Below are 20,396 nucleotides of genomic sequence, written 5' to 3'. Positions count from 1 at the left end.
GTTTTGTGGACGCGGCGCCTATGCCACCTCCAGTCTTGGTGGATGGAAATTTGGAGTTTGAAGTCTCCAAGGTGGTTGACTCTCGTGTAGTGCGTCGCACTTTACAGTACTTGATACACTGGCGTGGTTATGGGCCTGAGGAGAGGTCCTGGGTACCAGCCTCGGATATTCATGCGGATCGGCTGGTCAGGTTTTTTCATCGTCGCCATCCAGACAAGCCGGGTCCTATAAGCCGTGAGGGCCCTGGGGTCCCTCGTAGAAGGTGGGGTACTGTTCAGACCAGTTCGTTCGACAGACAGCGGTAATTCCGCTTTTGACCACTATTTGCTCATTGGCGTCGGCTAGATTTTATCTAGCTGTTCCGGGGTTAATTTACCTGATCTTCGGATTGGAAGCTGGGCCATGCCCATTGCCTTTAAATAGTTCTCCTGATCATTGGGCGTCCCCGATTATAGCTTCTGTCTTGTGCGTTGTTATCTCGGTCTGGAGTGGAGAGCTGGTTGTTGGAGATTCGTTGCTGGTAGTGTATTTTTCCTTAGTCTTATTTACTCCTTCCTATATTTGTATTTATTTTGCCCTGCACATTTATAGTGTATTCCTGAGTGACTGCGGCGTGGTGTATATTTTCCTTTATCCTTGTCGGGTTATGGGCGGAGGTTTCAGCCTAGGGTTGAAACAGGAGACAGGGTGAGGTTCGAGGCCTGGACATGCACACCATCAGTGTAAACTTCAGGTAGAGGGTCAGTCAGGATTTCCCTAGTCTGAGGGAAATTACAGGGGCCCGGGTTATTAGCTCTCGCTCACCTAGTTCCCCCGTGACATTGAGCTCCCGTAAAATTTAGATGGTCTGATGCCCACCTCCCAGGAATCCTGTAGTTTGGCTAATAACATATTTCACTTTAGCTGTTTACTAAAGGTTGAACAATTAAAAATATTTTACTTTACTGCTGTTAACTGGAAACCCGTCACAAGTCACCCCATTTTGGAAACTACACCCCCACCCCAAAGCAATTTGAACACATAGGCACTACACAGAATTTGATAACATTATGTCGTCATATTGAGTTTTCATTTCGTTTCACAAAACTGTTGTTTTAGCCCCAAATTTGTTATTTTCACAATGGATAATAGGGAGAATGGAAGGCATATTTTGTTATGCAATTTCTCCTGAATGTGATGATACCCCATATGTGGTCAAAAACTTCTGTCTGGACACATGACAGGTCTAGGTAAGGAAAGAGAGCTATTTGTCTGGAATAGATTGTGAATGCCATGTCCCATTTGGAAAGCCCCTGACCAGGGCCGTATTTGTCCTTTATGCTGCCCTAGGCACTTTTCATGGTTGCGCCCCTTACTGACGTCACACACTGAGTCTGTGCACACGAAATCTATTTAAGGCAGATGCACTCTGTAAAACGCTTTAAAAAGCGCTAATTAAACACTATAAAATGAACGCCTGCACTTGCTGTGCACTGGTTCAGTCTTTTGAGCGTTTTTTTTACACCTTCAGCTTTTCAAGGTCATCTATAGGAATATGCCCCCTAATCTCTATTCTAAAGTGTCAGCCACCCCCAAATTGCCAGCCTGCATAGCACCAGTCTGCCTCCCCTGTTCCCCAGTATACAACAGCTCCAGCCTCCCCAGTATATAGCAGCACCAGCCTCCCCTGTTCCCCAGTATATAGCAGCACCAGCCACCCCTGTTCCCCAGTATCTAGCAGCTCCAGCCTCCCCTGTTCCCCAGTATATAGCAGCACCAGCCTCCCCTGTTCCCCAGTATATAGCAGCACCAGCCTCCAATGTTCCCCAGTATATAGCAGCACCAGCCACCCCTGTTCCCCAGTATCTAGCAGCTCCAGCCTCCCCTGTTCCCCAGTATATAGCAGCTCCAGCCTCACCAGTATATGGCAGCTCCAACCTCCCCTGTTCCAAAAAAAACGCATCGCGGTAAAAAACGCAGCATGTTCATTAATTTTGCAGATTTTTCAAATTTCTGCAAGAAATCCTGACGTGTGCACATACCCTCAAGATTGTGCACAAAATGCCGTGGATAGCTGTAATCCGAGATGGGGGGGGGGTGTGAAGCAGCACGGAGCCAGGAAGGATGACAGGATGATAAGGTGAAAGCACCGCGTGTACAGAGCCAAGGATGCTCTGGCTGGTAGCGTCCCTGGAAACCAGGGAAATCCAAGATGGACGGCGGCTACTGAAAGGAGCGTGACGTGACCTCACAAGGTATGGAGGCCTGGAAATACCAAAAAGCCAACCCATTTCATGGGTTGTCTAACGGAAGGAGGGAAGGGGAGGTTAATGGGTTGTCTAACGGAAGGAGGGAAGGGGAGGTTAAAAAAACAACAACAAAAAACGTTCTTCTCTGTCTTGGTGACGCCCCATGCAGCCTGCCGCCCTAGGCACGTGCCCTCCAGTGCCTAGTGGCAAATACGGCCCTGCCCCTGACATGTAAAAACAGCAGAATCCTGCGATAAATGATGCCATTTTGGAAACTAGACCCCTCAAGGTATTAATCTTGGGATGTACGGAGCATTTTTTCCTACAGGTGATTCATAAAACTTTATAACAATTAGAAGCGAGACCAAAAAAAAAAATTTTTTTTTTTACACTAAAATGATGTTTTAGTATCAAATTTATAATTTAAACTAGGGGTAATGGAAGAAATTGGACCCCAGCATTTGTTAAGCAATTTCTCACGAATGTGGCAATATCCCATATGTGGTTGTACATTACTGTTTGAGCACCCAGCAGGGATCGGATGGGAAGAAGCGCTAATTGGCTTTAAGAACGCAGATTTACTGTAGTTTGAATAGATCGTGGGAACCATTCGCTGAGCCCATGATGTGCCAGAACAGCAGAAAACCCCCCAAAAGTGACCGTTATTGTAGACATTGCAAATCTCAATTAAATCATCTACAGCTGGACTGACTATTTTGTAACATTCATGCCAGGCTTTTTTTCTGGAGAATTGCAAATATGCCAGTTTAGTGCCCATACATTGTGCCTCTATACTGTGTAGTGCTACCATATATTGTAGCTCCCCCATACATTGTGCCCAATATAATAATGCCAAACATGTGGTCGCTTACTGTGGTTTATGCACAGTGGGGCTCAGGAGGGGGCATTTGGAATTGGGAGAGCAGAATTCCATGGATTTTATTTGAGGGGGCGGGAACCATGTTGTTTTTCCAGAGTCTTTGTTCTGCCAGTAACGTAGGAACCCCTATCTTTCCAGTGACAGATGACGGACCTGTGTGGGGGGCTGATTTTGTGTGAGGTAAATTAAGGTTTTTATTGGTAACTAGTGTTGAGCATTCCGATACCGCAAGTATCGGGTATCGGCCGATACTTGCGGTATCGGAATTCCGATACCGAGTTCCGATATTTCTGCGATATCGGAAATCGGAATAGGAAGTCCCCACAGTGCAAAAATCACAATAATGGAAAGGGGGCGGTGCGTGGGCGGAGACTGCGTGTCTCTGTGCGGGCGGGGTCTGTGCGAGTGTGCGTGCCTGCCGGGGGGGTCTGTGCGGCCTCTCCGGGGTCTGTACGGCCTGTCGGGGGGTCTGTGCGGCCTCTCCGGGGTCTGTACGACCTGCCGGGGGGTCTGTGCGGCCTCTCCGGGGTCTGTACGGCCTGCCGGGGGGTCTGTGCGGCCTCTCCCCAGGGTCTGTACAACCTGCCGGGGGGTCTGTGCGGCCTCTCCGGGGTCTTTATGACCTGCCGGGGGGTCTGTGTGGCCTCTCCGGGGTCTGTACGACCTGCCGGGGGGTCTGTGCGGCCTCTCCGGGGTCTGTACGACCTGCCGGGGGGGTCTGTGCGGACTGCCGGGGGTCTTTGTGTCTGTGCAGGCATCGTCCGATGGGACTACAAGTCCCATCGGACGATGCCTACTATACTGACAGTGATTGACACATTAGCCAATGATGGGACAGTAGTAGTCCCATCATCCGGCTAATGTGTTGAATGTAAAAAAAAATAAAAAAATACTCCATACATGCTAGCTACATACATACATACATACATGCTACATACATACATACATGCATACATGCTACATACATACTCCACACATACATACATACATGCTACATACATACTCCATACATACATACATGCTACATACATACATGCTGCATACATACATATATGCTACATACTACATACATTCTACATACATACATACATGCTACATACATACTACATACATACTATATACATACATAGATGCTACATACATGCTACATACATGCTACATACATACATACCACATACATACTACATACATACATGCTACATACTACATATATACATGCTACATACATACTACATGCTACATACACACATGCTACATACTACATACATACATTCTACATACATACATACATGCTACATACTACCTACATACATTCTACATACATACATGCTACATACATACATGCTACATACATACTACATATGTGCTACATACATACTATATACATACATAGATGCTACATACATGCTACATACTACATACATACATGCTACATACATACTGCATACATACATACATACTACATGCTACATACATACTACATACATGCTACATACATACTACATGCTACATACATACTACATACATGCTACATACATACTACATGCATACATACTGCATACATACATACATCCATACATACTACATACATGCTACATACATACTACATGCATACATCCATACATACTGCATACATTACATACAATACATACATATAGACATACAGTACATTAAACATAGATTACATACTCACCATTACTTGTCACTTTGTTCCCCGGAGCCAGTGTCATCTGTAAAAAATGTGAAAAAAAACAAACAACCAATATACTCCCTGTCCGCAGAAATCCACGAGTGTCCCACAACGATCTCCCGTGGAGAGCAGCAGCATCAAATAATGTGACTGCTCTCCAGGGGCTCCAGGAACACAATGACGGGAGGAAGGTATCCTTCCGCCACTGTATTCCTCCGCCGCTGTAAGAAAAAAAGTCCCTAGTCTCACTTTATGGCATTGCTGTATGAGACATTTTCCCATGCAGCAATTGCCATAAAGTGACACTTTGAACTCAGGTAACCTCAGTGATGCACTGCAGGAGCCATTGTCTCCTGTCAGTGTGTCACTGAGGGTCCTATAGAGCAGTGACATCACCCGATGTCACTGTTCTATAGGGGAGATCGTCATGGGACACTCGTTATTAATTGGACTACGGCGAACAGGTAGTATGCGGTTTATTTTACGTTTTTTGCAGGCGCTGAAGTATGGCAAGTATGGTGAAATGAAGAATATTAAAATACTTTTTCCTAATGTGTGTGTGTTTTATTAACCCTTTTCTTACTATTGGATTAATAACGGATAGGCGTCTTATTGACGCCTCTCCGTTATTAACCCGGCTTAGTGTCACCTTACAATAGCAAGGTGACATTAACCCCTTATTACCCCATATCCCACCGCTACACGGGAGTGGGAAGAGAGGGGCTAAGTGCCGGAATTGGCGCATTTTACAGATGCGCCATTTCCGGGGTGGCTGCGGACTGGTATTTGTAGCCGGGGGGGGGGGGGGGGCAATATCCATGGCCCCTCTCTAGGCTATGAATATCAGCCCGCAGCTGTCTGCGTAGCCTTTCTGGCTATAAAATATAGGGGGACCCCACGTCATTTTTTTGGGTGGTCCCCCTATTTTAATAGCCAGTAAAGGCTACGCAGACAGCTGCGGGCTGATATTCATAGCAGGCTACAAATATTGGCCCCCGGCCGTCGGCTTTCCCCCTCTGGCGCAGGAAATTGCGCGGGAGCCCACGCCGTTTTTTTTCCATTTTTTTTTTAATTCAACGCTCATAAAGGCCTCTTTCACCCTTGCGTCGGTACGGGTCCGTCACTATGCGTCAGGCCGACGTACCAACGCACGTTGTGAAATTTGTACACGACGTGGGCAGCGGATGCAGTTTTTCAACGCATCCGCTGCCCATTCTGAAGTGCGGGGAGGAGGGGGCAGAGTTTCTGCTGCGTATGCGCGGTAGAAAATGGCGGACACGACGGACAAAAAAAAACGTTCACTTGAACGTTTTTTCGTGCAGACGGTCCGCCAAAACTCGACAGATCCGTTGCAGGACGGACGCGATGTGTGGCCATTCGTCGCGATCCGTCGCTAATACAAGTCTATGGGAAAAAAAACGCATCCTGCGAGCACATTTGCAGGATCCGTTTTTTTCCGCCAGATCCGTTTTTTTCCGTTGGATCCGTTTTTTTTCCGCCAGATCTGTTTTTTTTCCGCCGGATCCGTTTTTTCCTGCCGGATCCATTTTTTTCTGCCAGATCCGTTTTTTTCTCATAGAGTTGTATTAGCGCCGGATTGCGCCTGATGGCCACACGTTTCATCCGTTTTTTGCAGGATCCGTCAAAAAAGCTGTTTCCGCCAGACGGAAAACACATAGGAACGGTTTTTGTCCGTTTTTTTCATGCATGTTTCCATTCAAATCATGCACATTATCCGTTTATTTATTTTCCAAAAACCTCATCAAAACTGCACCAAAAACTGCATGAAAAAACGCACCAAAACCTGCAGCAAAAACCGCATCAAAAAGCTACATCAAAAACAGCACCAAAAACAGCACCAAAAACTGCATCAAAAAACGCACCAAAAACTGCATCATAAACCGCACCAAAAACCTGCAGCAAAAAAGCACCAAAAACTGCATCAAAAACAGCATCAAAAACCGCATCAAAAAGCTACATCAAAAACAGCACCAAAAACTGCATCAAAAACCGCACCAAAAACCTGCACCAAAAACTGCATCAAAAACCGCATCAAAAAGCTACATCAAAAACAGCACCAAAAACTGCATCAAAAACCGCACCAAAAACTGCATCAAAAACCGCATCAAAACTGCACCAGTTTTTTATGCAGGTTTTGATGTAGCTTTTGGTGTAGGTTTGTGGTGCAGTTTTTGATGCAGTTTTTGATGCAGTTTTTGGTGCAGGTTTGTTGTGCGGTTTTTGATGCGGTTTTTGGTGCGGTTTTTGATGCAGTTTTTGGTGCAGTTTTGATGCAGGTTTTGATGAGGTTTTTTGAAAATAAATAAACAGAAAATGTGCATGATTTGAATGGAAACATGCATGAAAAAAACGGACAAAAACCGTTCCTATGTGTTTTCCATCCGGCGGAAACAGCTTTTTTGACGGATCCTGCCAAAAACGGATGAAACTTGTGGCCATCAGGCGCAATAAGGCGCTAATACAACTCTATGAGAAAAAACCGGATCTGGCGGAAAAAAACGGATCCGGCAGGAAAAAACGGATCTGGCGGAAAAAAAACGGATCCGGTGGAGAAAAACGGATCCGGTGGAGAAAAACGGATCCGGTGGAGAAAAACGGATCCGGTGGAGAAAAACAGATCTGGCGGAAAAAAACGGATCCGACCGAAAAAACGGATCTGGCGGAAAAAAACGGATCCTGCAAATGTGCTCGCAGGATACGTTTTTTTCCCATAGACTTGTATTAGCGACGGATCGCGACGAATGGCCACACGTCGAGTCCGTCCTGCAACGGATCCGTCGTGCTTTGGCGGACCGTCGGCTCAAAAAAACGTTCAAGTGAAGGTTTTTTTGTCCGTCGCGTTCGCCATTTTCTACCGCGCATGCACAGCAGAAACTCTGCCCCCTCCTCCCCACACTTCAGAATGGGCAGCGGATGCGTTGAAAAACTGCATCCGCTGCCCACGTCGTGTACAAATTGCACAACGTGCGTCGGTACGTCGGCCCGACGCATAGCGACGGACCCGTACCGATGCAAGGGTGAAAGAGGCCTTTATGAGCGTTGAATTTAAAAAATAAAAAAAGAAAAACGGAAAAAAACGGCGTGGGCTCCTGCGCAATTTTCTGCGCCAGAGGGGGAAAGCCGACGGCCAGGGGCCAATATTTGTAGCCTGCTATGAATATCAGCCCGCAGCTGTCTGCGTAGCCTTTACTGGCTATTAAAATAGGGGGACCACCCAAAAAAATGACGTAGGTTCCCCCTATATTTTATAGCCAGAAAGGCTACGCAGACAGCTGCGGTCTGATATTCATAGCCTAGAGAGGGGCCATGGATATTGGCCCCCCCGGCTACAAATACCAGTCCGCAGCCACCCCGGAAATGGCGCATCTGTAAGATGCGCCAATTCCGGCAATTAGCCCCCTCTTCCCACTCCCGTGTAGCGGTGGGATATGGGGTAATAAGGGGTTAATGTCCCCTTGCTATCGTAAGGTGAAGTATTTTAATATTCTTCATTTCACCATACTTACCATACTTCAGCACCTGCAAAAAACGTAAAATAATAAACCGCATACTACCTGTCTGCCGTAGTCCAATTAATAACGAGTGTCCCACGACGATCTCCCCTATAGAACAGTGACATCGGGTGATGTCACTGCTCTATAGGACCCTCAGTGACACACTGACAGGAGACAATGGCTCCTGCAGTGCATCACTGAGGTTACCTGAGTTCAAAGTGTCACTTTATGGCAATTGCTGCATGGGAAAATGTCTCATACAGCAATGCCATAAAGTGAGACTAGGGACTTTTTTTCTTACAGCGGCGGAGGAATACCTTCCTCCCATCATTGTGTTCCTGGAGCCCCTGGAGAGCAGTCGCATTATCTGATGCTGCTGCTCTCCACGGGAGATCGTCGTGGGACACTCGTGGATTTCTGCGGACAGGGAGTATATTGGTTGTTTGTTTTTTTCACATTTTTTACAGATGACAATGGCTTCGGGGATCAAAATGACAAGTAATGGTGAGTATATAATCTATGTTTAATGTAATGTATGTCTATATGTATGTATTGTATGTAATGTATGCAGTATGTATGTAGCATGTATGTATGTATGCATGTAGTATGTATGTAGCATGTATGTAGTATGTAAGGATGTAGCATGTATGTATGTATGTATGTAGCATGTATGTATGTATGTAGCATGTATGTATGTAGTATATAGCATGTATGTATGTATAATGTATGTATGTAGCATGTATGTATGTAGCATGTATGTATGTATGTATGTATGTAGTATATAGCATGTAGGTATGTATGTAGTATGTATGTATGTAGCATGTATGTAGTATGTATGTAGCCTGTATGTAGCATGTATGTAGCATGTATGTATGTAGCATGTATGTATGTATGTATGTAGCATGTATGTATGTATGTAGCATGTATGTATGTAGTATATAGCATGTATGTATGTAGCATGTATGTATGTAGCATGTATGTATGTATGTATGTAGTATATAGCATGTAGGTATGTATGTAGAATGTATGTATGTAGCATGTATGTATGTAGAATGTATGTATGTAGCATGTATGTAGTGTGTAGCATATGTATGTAGCATGCATGTATGTATGTAGCATGTATGTATGTAGTATGTAGCATGTATGTATGTAGAATGTATGTATGTAGCATGTATGCAGTATGTAGCATATGTATGTAGCATGCATGTATGTATGTAGCATGTATGCAGTATGTAGCATATGTATGTAGCATGCATGTATGTATGTAGCATGTATGTATGTAGTATGTAGCATGTATGTATGTAGAATGTATGTATGTAGCATGTATGCAGTATGTAGCATATGTATGTAGCATGCATGTATGTATGTAGCATGTATGCAGTATGTAGCATATATATGTAGCATGCATGTATGTATGTGGCATGTATGTATGTAGCATGTATGTATGTATGTAGAATGTATGTATGTAGCATGTATGTATGTATGTAGAATGTATGTATGTATGTATATATGTATGTAGCATGTATGGAGTATTTTTTTTTTTTCATTCAACACATTAGCCGGATGATGGGACGACTACTGTCCAATCATTGGCTAATGTGTCAATCACTGTCAGTGTAGCAGGCATAGCCCGATGGGACTTGTAGTCCCATCGGACGATGCCCGCACTGAGACCCCCGCACGCCGCAGAGACCCTCCCAACGCCGCAGAGACCCCCCACACCGCAGAGACACCCCCCCACGCCGCAGAGACCCCCCACGCCGCAGAGACCCCCCCACGCCACAGAGACCCCCCCACGCCGCAGAGACACCCCACGCCGCAGAGACACCCCCCCATGCCGCAGAGACCCCCCCACGCCGCAGAGACCCCCCACACCGCAGAGACCCCCCACACCGCAGAGACCCCCCCACACCGCAGAGACCCCCCACACCGCAGAGACCCCCCACACCGCAGAAACCCCCCCACGCCGCAGAGACCCCCCCACGCCGCAGAGACCCCCCAGCATGCCGCAGAGACCCCCCCCACGCCACAACAAGCCCCGGCACGCCGCATCGAGCCTGGGCAGCCCGGATCGCTGCATAGAATGAGATCCCTGGCAGGCCCGCACAGACCCCGCCCGCACACACAGACACTCAGTGTCCGCCCATGCACCGCCCACACTCTCCCCCCTCCAGAACCCCATATAGAAGGACATAAAGGGCTGATTTACATTCCGATACTTGTGTCCCATTCACTTGTATTGGTATCGGGTATCGGCGATATCCGATATTTTTTGGATATCGGCCGATCCAATCCGATACCGATACTTTTGAATATCGGAAGGTATCGCTCAACACTATTGGTAACATTTTGGGCTATGTATTATTTTTTGGTCGCTTCCAGAATAAGGCTGGACCACATTCTTGTGTGCTACTCTGAGCACCTACGTTGGGGTTTCCATGTAAATCCACAAAAATATGATTCATACTAAACCCCCAATGGACCCACCCACCATGAGGCAGATGGAAACACTTTGGAGTCCTTTGGCATCTGCTGCGGTGGCATCCATCTTTTTAGGTGTGTTCTGTCCATTCTAGGAAGGACAGTGTGGCTCGCATTATACATTGAAGTTTAGTATTACAGTGTTGATTTGCTGTGTTATAGCACCATCTAGTGGTGGTTAAATTTATAATCTGTGCCTTAGTAACAATTAGAGTGTTGCATTGTGGGATTGCACCAAGGTATGCTGGGAGAGGGAAACTCCATTATTTTCTGTGTACTCCTGGGACACACGTGCTCATGTGCTGTGCTGGAACTATCTCACTTACTTGCCATCCTGGTTAAGTTTATCTGGTAAGATTGTTACCTCTGTTCTTGTAATATAGTGTTGTACAGAATGTGATTTATTGTATAGCAGCTAGTGCTTAGGAAATCTATTATCAGAGACTTACTGTATGTAGTTATATACACAAGTTGCATCATACTATATACTTTCTCTGTTAGCTGTAAAGTGTCAGCAGTGCTATTATTTAGCCCAATACTTATTTATGTTATTTGTATTCTTATAGTTTTACCGCGCGTTTACAATACCTGTTTACCAATTACCAAGTTAGGCTACTTTCACACTAGCGTTTTTGGCTGCACGTCGCAATGCGTCGTTTAGGAGAAAAAACGCATCCTGCAAAGTTGTCTGCAGAATGTGTTTTTTCCCTATAGACTAACATTACCGATGCATTGCGACGTATTATCACACGTCGCAACCGTCGTGCGACGGTTGCGTCGTAACCGTCATGCGACGGTTGCGTAGTGTTTTGGCGGACCGCCGCCACAAAAAAAGTTACAAGTTTTTTGTGCATCGAGTCCGACATTTTGGACCGCGCATGCGCGGCCGAAACTCTGCCCCCTCCTCCACGGACCTTGCAATGGGGCAGCGGAAGTGTCGTAAGACTGCTTCCGCTGCCCACGTCGGGCATTTTTTTCACAGTATGTGTCGACGCAGCGCGACGGCCCCGTACCAACACTAGTGTGAAAGCAGCCTAGACTACAGAGAACAGTCTGCTTAGTGGTTTATGCTGTATGTTGGATCACACACCGTATCAACGTGTATGAAGACAGAACAAGGCGTGCACAGATTTGTGGTCGCCAACAATTGTGCGCTAAAAAGACACTGAAAATGATGGGTCATGGCTGAAACACAAACCAGTCCAAAGTGACTCCAACTACCTCATAAGTGAATGGTTCTGTATGGGGATTGCCTGAATCGCGGTTTTGGGGAATTTACATGGAAACCATGATGTTAAAGCTCAGCAAAGAGCACAGGATAAATGTGAGTAGAGCCTTATTCTGATTTTTGGGAGGTAGAATGAACAAATAGACAGCAGTACAAGAATAGTTCTTATTTTTATTTTTGCACTGTTCCCTGTGTGGTATAAGTGATAAGGCGGGTCGGTGTGATTACAGCGATAGCAGCAAAGCTTAAAAAAAACCATATAAATCTGTTATCACACAGTAAAAAATGTTTTTCATAACGAGTAGTTTTTTTGTCACCATATTCTGAGAGTTGTAACTATTTTTTTGGCGAACAGAAACAGAGCATTATGAGGGCTTATTTTTGCGGGACGAGTTGCAGACTTTTTGGTACCATTTTGGGGTATATAGCATTTTTTATCACTTTTTATTTAGATTTTTCAGACACAATATGAACATAAAACAGTAATTCAGTTATTTTTTTTATTTTTTGCGCCGTTCACCATGCGGTAAAAGTGATAAGACTGATTTGTTCGTTGGGTCTGTACAATTAAAGCGTTACCAAATTTGTATTTTTTTTTTTTATGATTTGCTATTTGTTACATACTAAAAACAATATTTTACAGAAATGAATTTGTTTTTGCATTATCATATTCCGAGACCTGTAACGTTTTAATTTTTTGATTGAATGAGCCATACTAGGGATTGTTTTTGCAGGACGGTTTGGTGATTTCATTTATACCATTTTTTTCCATGACTTTTTAATCTATTCACTTTTTTGTGACTAAGTATGATGAAAAAGCGACATTTTTGGCATGTTTTTTTTTTTTTTTTTACGGTGTTCGCAATACGTAATAAATAACGTGCCAGTTTTATATATCGGGTTGTTCTGGACGTGGCGATAACAATTACGTGTACTTTTTTTGTTAATTTATATTTTTTCACAAATGCAGTGTTTTGTGTGGTGAAACAGATTTTTGTGATTTGTGTGTGCTTTTTTTGTGGGTTTTTTTAAAAACTTTTTTAACATATTTATCTCACTTTTTTTTTTCTATTTAGTCCCACTGTGAGACATGTATAATTTTAAGGTTGATATCTGGTCTCACACTGCAGTACTCGTGTACTGCAGTGCATGAGACTGTATCTTACTGACACAGCCTGTGAGACCCAGCTTATGGCCGGGGTCACACTTGCGAGTTCAATGCGAGAAACTTGCGTGAGTCTCTTGCATCAAGTCCCGACACTGCCGCCAGCACTCGGGACCGGAGTGTGCAGCTGCATAGAAATACATGCAGCCGCAAACTCCGGTCCCAAGTGCCGGCGGCAGTGCCGGGACTTGATGCGAGAGACTCACGCAAGTTTCTCGCATTGAACTCGCAAGTTTTACCCCGGCCTATAGCTTGATCTAAAAAAAAAAAAGTTTCTCCACTTTCTCCTATCATTTAGTGGAAAACAGACAGCACGTGGATGGCATCTAAGTACTGTCCAATTTTTTCACGGACACATCAACTTTCATTCCCAAGTTTGATCCAACTCTCGGATCAATATCGGACATGTCTCCACAATCCACAAGAAAATCATGGACATGTGAACAGCCCCATAGACTTTCACAGATACAAGTTCTATGCGTGAAAAAGATGGATTGCACTCGTAAGTGAAAAATTGATGTGTTAATAATTCTTAGTGAGTCACAGGATTACTGAATCCCCTGGTCCCTTGCCTTCCTACTTGCTGGTGAAAGAGAGGGGTCATGAGTTTGTGCTGCAGTAACGCTGAGGGAGCTTTGCCTCTGCAGCATCAGAGGTGTGCAGTGGTACTGAAGCTGGCCGGATGCAGCGTTCTGGACTGTTTATAAGCTGTACAGTCAAGGGAATTGAAAATGTGCTTGTTTTTAACTATTTATTATGACAAGACTAACTATTTAACACCTTGTTTCTGGAGCCAATTTTCTGTGTTTGCACTTTTGTTTTTTCCTCCCCTTACAGGAGCCATAACTTTTTTTTTTCTGTCAAGACAGTGTCACGGGGAGTCTAGGTGAGTGAGAGCTAAAAACCCGGGCCCCTGCAGTTTCCCTCAGACTAGGGAAATCCTGACTGACCCTCTACCTGGAGTTTACACTGATGGTGTGCATGTCCAGGCCTCGAACCTCACCCTGACTCCTGTATTAACCCTAGGCTGATACCTCCGCCCTCCACCCAGTGAAGATGTAATATTCCAATACCCACAGTTAGCACAGACAAGGATAAAGGAAAATATACACCACGCCGCAGTCACTCAGGAATACACTATAAATGTGCAGGGCAAAATAAATACAAATATAGGAAGGAGTAAATAAGACAGCGGAAAATACACCACCAGCAACGAATCTCCAACAACCAGCTCTCCACTCCAGACCGAGATAACAATACACAAGACAGAAGCTATAATCGGCGACGCCCAATGAACAGGAGAACTATTTAAAGGCCATGGGAATGGCCCAGCTTCGAATCCGAGGATTAGGTAAATTAATCCCGGAACAGCTAGATAAAATCTAGCAGACCCCAATGAGCAAATAGTGGTCAAAAGCGGAATTACCGCTGTCTGTTGGACGACCTGGTCTGAACAGCGTCTGACATGACAGTACCCCGCCTTCTACGAGGGACCCCAGGGCCCTCACGGCTTATAGGACCCGGCTTGTCTGGATGGCGACGATGAAAAAACCTGACCAGCCGATCCGCATGAATGTCCGAGGCTGGTACCCAGGACCTCTCCTCAGGCCCATAACCACGCCAGTGTACCAAGTACTGTAAAGTGCGACGCACTACCCGAGAGTCAACCACCTTGGAGACTTCAAACTCCAAATTACCATCCACCAAGACTGGAGGTGGCATAGGCGCCCCGTCCACAGAACCCACCACCTTCTTTAGAAGAGACCTGTGGAACACGTTGTGTATCTTATACACCGTAGGGAGCTCCAATCGGTACGCTACTGGGTTAATGACGGCGGTGACCCTAAATGGACCAATAAACCGTGGACCCAATTTAAGGGACGGTATTTTGAGTTTAATGTTTTTTGTGGATAACCACACCCAGTCATCCACACTCAGGTCCGGACCTGGCACACGCCTACTGTCAGCCACACGCTTGTACCTAGCACCCACACTCAAGAGGCGCTGCTTAACTCTCCTCCAGACTGATGACAATTGTGTCCCCAACTGGTCCTCCTCCGGAACGCCGGAAGAGCCCCTCTGACTCAAGGTACAAAATTGAGGATGTAGCCCGTAAACACAAAAAAAACGGAGACTCCCCAGACGACTCCTGGCGGTGATTATTGATGGCAAACTCAGCCAACGGATGAAAGGTAGACCACTCCTCCTGGTTATCAGAGACAAAGCAGCGTAAGTACTGTTCCAAATTTTCGTTCATACGCTCAGTCTAACCATTTGACTGAGGATGAAACGCCGAAGAATGAGACAACTTGATCCCCAGCCGTGAGCAAAATGCTTTCCAAAATTTTGCCACAAACTGAGTACCCCTATCAGACACGATGTCAGACGGAACCCCATGAAGTCTGACCACCTCCTGCACAAATACCTGAGCCAGAGTCTTAGCGTTAGGCAACGAAGGCAAAGACACAAAGTGCGACATTTTTGAAAACCGATCAACAATCACCAAGATGACCGTGTTCCCAGCTGAGGAGGGCAAATCAGTGATGAAATCCATGGAGATTTCCGTCCATGGCTTACTAGGTACCTCAAGAGGAAGTAGTGTGCCAACAGGACGGGAGCGAGGCGTCTTGGCCCTAGCGCACGTGGTACAAGCTGACACGTATGAGACCACGTCCAGTCGGATCTTGGGCCACCAAAACCGACGTGACACCAACTCCAAGGTACCTCTAACCCCTGGGTGGCCAGCCAGGACAGCATCATGATGCTCCGCCAAAACCTTTAGGCGGAGATGAAGCGGTACAAAAGATTTGTTGACGGGAAGCTCAGATGGTACCTCCTCCTGAGCCTCGGCAATCTAAGCCTCAACCTCGGTAGTGAGAGCCGAAACCACAACACCCTTTTGGAGGATGGGTACTGGATCTTCCCGAGGTTCACCCCCCGGAAAACACCTGGACAGAGCATCCGCCTTAGTGTTTTTAGACCCCGGTCTGTAAGTGACAACAAAATTGAACCGCGTGAAAAACAATGCCCAGCGAGCCTGCTTGGGGGACAGACGCTTGGCTGACTCCAAATACAGCAGATTCTTATGATCGGTAATAACAGTAACCTGATGTACCGACCCCTCCAAGAAGTGTTGCCATTCCTCAAGGGCCAACTTGATTGCCAACAACTCCCTGTTGCCGATATCTTAGTTACGTTCGGCGGACGACAGTTTCTTGGAGAAATAGGTGCACGGACGCAAACCACTCAAAGATGAGCCTTGAGATAGTACCGCCCCCACACCAACCTCAGACGCATCGACTTCCACAACAAAGGGTTTTGATACGTCTGGCTGCACAAGAATGGGGGCTGAAACAAAACTGTTCTTAAGAAATTCAAATGCGCGCACAGCAGCCTCAGGCCAAACGGAGAAATTGGTACCCTTTTTAGTCATGTCAGTTAGCGGTTTAGCAATGATGGAAAAATCCTTGATAAATTCCTATAGTAGTTAGAAAACCCAAGGAACCGCTGAAGTGCTTTCAGGTTATCAGGACGTTCCCAATGCAGCACCGCTTGCACCTTAGCGGCGTCCATTTTAAAACCAGAAGCAGACACAATATAACCCAAGAAAGGCAACTCTTGAACAGAAAATACACATTTCTCAAGTTTAGCATACAGCTTATTCTCTCTGAGAAGCTGTAACACCTGCCTGACACGATCTAAATGAGCATCACGGTCGCAAGAATATATGAGAATGTCATCTAGATACACTATAACGAATTTCCCCAAAACATGCGAGAACACATCATTGATGAAATGTTGGAACACTGCAGGTGCGTTAGTCAACCCAAACGGCATCACCAAATTTTCAAAATGACCCTCAGGGGTATTAAAAGCCGTCTTCCACTCATCACCTTGATGGACTCTTATGAGGTTGTACGCCCCCCTGAGGTCAAGCTTGGTAATCCACTTAGCACCTGCCACCTGGTTGAACAAATCTGGTATCAGAGGCATAGGGTATGGATCACGAACCGTAATCTGGTTCAACTCCCTGAAATCCAAACACGGGCGTAATCCGCCATCTTTCTTCTTCACGAAGAAGAACCCTGCTGCCACCGGTGAGGATGACGGCCTGATGTGCCCTTTACTCAAGCTTTCAGCAATGTAATCTTTTAACGCTTGTCTCTCCGGACCGGAGATGTTAAACATCCTTGCTTTAGGCAATTTGGCCCCTGGTTTAAACCTGATAGAACAGTCATAAGGACGATGTGGCGGCAACTCTGAACAACCCTTCTCAGAGAACACATCCACAAAATCCAGAAGTGACTCCGGAACGCTTGAAGTCACCGCAGCCACACATGTGGCCAGGCAATTCTCCTGGCAGAACTCGCTCCACCGAATTATGTCCTGAGTTTTCCAGTCAATTACCGGGTTGTGCATAGACAACCAAGGAAAACCCAAAACCACCTGAGCAGGAAGATTCCTGAGCAACTTACATGTAACCCGCTCGGAATGTAGAACCCCAATGTGGAGTTTCACCTCAGCCACAAATTCAGTAATCTCCCCCTGAGAGAGAGGAGCAGCATTGATGGTGACCACTCGGATAGGATGAGACAGTTTTTCAATCCTAAAACCTGCTGTGCGCGCAAACTCCTCATCAATGAGATTTGTGGCTGAACCACTATCCACAAAAACAGTAATTGGCAGCTCACTGCCAGCAATAAAAACCTTAGCAGGGAGCATGCATTGAGAAACCACCATGGAGGATATACATAAGCTCAGATTGGTCTCCTCCACAACCTCTGAGCTTAGAAGTTTTCCGCCGTTGCGTTTTTCTTAGACAGCAGAGGACAGATGTTAATAAAATGACCAGTTTTACCACAGTAAAAACAGGCTCCCTGCTTCCTGAGCTCAGGGGCTCGACGCATCACATGTGACACCCCTGCGATTTGCATAGGTTCCGTGGGCTCACTGCAGCAACCTCACGTGAACCTAAACCTTCTCCCACAGGCGGCGTCTCATGCTCCCCCTGACGCAAACGACGATCAATGCGGACAACCAGACTCATGGCAGAATCTAGAGAAGCAGGAGTCTCGTACATCAGAAGGGCTTTTTTAACCCTTCCAGAAATCCCATGTATAAACTGACTCCGCAATGCTGGATCATTCCATTGTGTATCGATCACCCAGCGACGAAATTCAGAACAGTAATCCTCTGCTACTCGCTCCCCCTGGCGAATAGTGCGTATCTTAGATTCTGCTAGAGCCATTCTGTCAGGTTCATCGTAGATTTTCCCAAGAGAAGAAAAAAAACTCTCCACAGAGTCAAATGCAACAGAATCAGATGGCAAAGAAAACGCCCATGCTTGGGGATCCCCACTTAACAATGACAACACCAGGCCCACACGCTGAGCCTCATTACCCGAGGAGATCGGGCGCATGCGGAAATATAGTTTGCAAGCTTCACGAAAAGAAACAAATTTACTGTGTTCCCCAGTAAACCTTTCAGGCAAAGGAAATTTAGGCTCAGCAACTCTTCCTGTCGCTCCAGCCTGCACATTAGATACTGCTAGTCCCTGTTGCTGCACTGCCTCCCTCAACTCAGTGACCTGTAGGGACAGCGCCCTCAACTGGCGGGTTATGGAAGTCATGGGATCCATGACAAAACACAAAAAAGAAACCCCTTTTTTTTTTTGTTGTTGTTGGGCTGATTATAAAGTCACGGGTAGTCTAGGTGAGTGAAAGCTAAAAACCCGGGCCCCTGCAGTTTCCCTCAGACTAGGGAAATCCTGACTGACCCTCTACCTGGAGTTTACACTGATGGTGTGCATGTCCAGGCCTCGAACCTCACCCTGACTCCTGTATTAACCCTAGGCTGATACCTCCGCCCTCCAGCCAATGAAGAGGTAATACACCAATACCCACAGTTAGAACAGACAAGGATAAAGGAAAATATACACCACGCCGCAGTCACTCAGGAATACACTATAAATGTGCAGGGCAAAATAAATACAAATATAGGAAGGAGTAAATAAGACAGAGGAAAATACACCACCAGCAACGAATCTCCAACAACCAGCTCTCCACTCCAGACCGAGATAACAACGCACAAGACAGAAGCTGTAATCGGCGACGCCCAATGAACAGGAGAACTATTTAAAGGCCATGGGAATGGCCCAGCTTCCAATCCGAGGATTAGGTAAATTAACCCCCGGAACAGCTAGATAAAATCTAGCAGACGCCAATGAGCAAATAGTGGTCAAAAGCGGAATTACCGCTGTCTGTCGGACGACCTGGTCTGAACAGCGTCCGACATGACAGACAGACACATGAGGGCTTGTTTATGGCAGGACTAGTTGTTGTTTGAAGAGATCATTCATTTTACTATCTAATGCAAATGAGATAAAATGGCGAAAAAATGTAATTCCTCCATTGTTCTTGTGCTTTTGTTTTTACTGCATTGATTCCATGGTAAAAATGATCAGGCAGCATTATTCCCGTGATCTGTAAGATTCCAGCGACACTTAACTTGCATATTTGTTTTTTCATTTAAATGGTGAAAAAAAATTAAGACATTTGGAAGAAAAAAATTGCTTGTGTCGCCATTTCCAAAACCCTTACACTTTTATTTTTCTATCGATTGACCGGTAGAAGAGCTTTTTGTGTATAGCGAGCTGACTGTTTCATTGATACCAATTTGGGGCACATACAACACTATTTTTCGAATTTTGTTGAAGGGACTGGTTGTGACCGTAATTCTGGCATTTTCATTTTGTTTTCTTTTCACGGGATTTATTGTATGGGTTAATTATGTTATATTTTGACACATGTAGCGATACCAAATATGTTTATTTTTCTATTTATATTTAATGGGGTAGGGGTAAGTAGGTGATTTGAATTTTGAGAACATTTTTAACGTTTGTTTTCACTTTATTTTTTAGTCCCCTCGGGGAACTTGAATCTCCCATCATCTGATCACATTTACTACATAACAGAGATTGACAGCAGCATTTAAATGGTTAACAGCAGCAATCAGAGTTCTGCTTTGGCTGCTGCTGTTAGACACAGATGCTGGCTATGTAATATAGCTCTCATCAACCACAGGTAGAGAGCCCGCACCACACACAGGACCCTCCGCGATCACATACATGTTTTTGATTTTGTGGTAAACATAACAGACTAATGATTTGAGGATAATGTTGAGAGGCGAGGCTGCTACATAGGAAAATGG

The sequence above is a fragment of the Ranitomeya variabilis genome, chromosome 1 (assembly GCF_051348905.1).
Source record: "Ranitomeya variabilis isolate aRanVar5 chromosome 1, aRanVar5.hap1, whole genome shotgun sequence".
Classification (NCBI taxonomy): domain Eukaryota; kingdom Metazoa; phylum Chordata; class Amphibia; order Anura; family Dendrobatidae; genus Ranitomeya; species Ranitomeya variabilis.
The sequence above is the reverse complement of the archived record's forward strand: the minus strand, read 5'-3'. Positions refer to the sequence as shown.